Genomic DNA, 1,734 nt, shown 5'->3' on the forward strand with positions numbered 1-1,734 from the left:
CTACCGAGAAGGGTAGCCCCCGACCGTATGTTCGGGTGCTTGCATCTGGACATAAGCTCCAATTTTCATACTTTTCGCCATACATTACATTGACAAATCGAAGATTTTCTCGAACGTGACGTCAATGCTGACGAAGGCCATGCACTGTCGCCTTGGAAAGTTACGACCGCTGGTGGACCACTACTTTGTGGGTCGCACAAAGTGGGGCTTGCATGTTCTCCAAAAACCGCGGCACACGCGCAATAACTTTTTCTTTGCCCAAAATAAACTGTAAAATAATTTTTACCGTGCTGCCACGTGTAAGGCCAGGATGGTTGTGCACATATCTAACGGTTCCACCACTTCATCTTCTAGGTTATAAGGGTAATCCTTGGATCCCCTTTTCTCTTTCACTCCACCGCACCAATCCTCTATGCCTGCCATTGCCCTACCCATTTTCCTTGAGCACCTCCTGCGCCCAGCTGCTCATTTCCTTTTCCGTTCGGCTGCTCCGTCGCCATGGCTCCCCGGACCAAACGCACCAAGAACATTGCTGCCGGTATCTCTGCCTGCTTGCAGAAGGAGAAGATTTCCGGATGGGAGAGAACTAAAATTTCCTCTCAGGATCATCGCATGCTCAAGAAAATGGGCTTGCTTAAGGATGAAGCGATATAGATGCCAGGGGATGAAAGTATCCCCATCCTCCTGAAGGTTTCCGCTAATTTTCACTAACTTTCTTGTCCGGGAATTATCCATTCCAGTCCACGAATTCCTTCGTGGGATTCTTTTCATTTATGGGATTCAGCTTCATTAGCTGACTCCCAACTCTATCCTCCACATATCTATCTTTATCACCTTGTGTGAGTGCTTCCTTGGCATCCACCCCCACTGGGGCATGTGGAAGCGCATTTTCTATCTCTGCGGGAACAACTCGAATAACGCCATCTACAATGTAGGTGTGATACGTTACGTATCTATAATTTCTGATGTTCCATGCTAGTTTTATGACAATGCCTACATGTTTTGCTCACACTTTATAATGATTTCATGCATTTTCCGGAACTAACCTATTAACAAGATGCCGAAATGTCAGTTCCTGTTTTCTGTTGTTTTTGGTTCCAGAAAGGCTGTTCGGGCAATATTCTCGGAATTCGACGAAACAAAGACCAAATATCTTATTTTCCCCGGAAGGTTCCAAAACACCGAAGGAGAGTCGGAGGCGGGCATCAGGGGGCCCACACCATATGGCGGCGCGGGTGGCCCCCTGGCCGCGCCAGCCTATGGGGAAGGGGCCCCGTGGCCCCTCCGACTCCGCCTCTTCGCCAATAAAGTCCCTCGCGACCTAAAACCTCGATACCAATTGACGAAACTCCAAAAAGACTCCAGGGGCGCCGCCGCCATCGCGAAACTCCGTTTCGGGGAACATAATCTCTGTCCCGTTGATACGTCTCCAACGTATCGATAATTTCTTATGTTCCATGCTACTTTATTGATGATACCTACATGTTTTATGCACATTATATGTCATATTTATGCATTTTCTGGAACTAACCTATTAACAAGATGCCGAAGAGCCGATTCTTCGTTTTCTCGCTGTTTTTGGTTTCGAAATCCTAGTAAAGAAATATTCTCGGAATTGGACGAAACTTTCGCCCGTGGTCCTATTTTTGCACGAAGCTTCCGGAAGACCGAAGACCTAACGAAGTGGGGCCACGAGGCGGCCAGGAGGGAGGCCGGCGCGCCCGGCCCCGGCCG

This window comes from Lolium rigidum, chromosome 6 (assembly GCF_022539505.1).
Source record: "Lolium rigidum isolate FL_2022 chromosome 6, APGP_CSIRO_Lrig_0.1, whole genome shotgun sequence".
NCBI lineage: Eukaryota > Viridiplantae > Streptophyta > Magnoliopsida > Poales > Poaceae > Lolium > Lolium rigidum.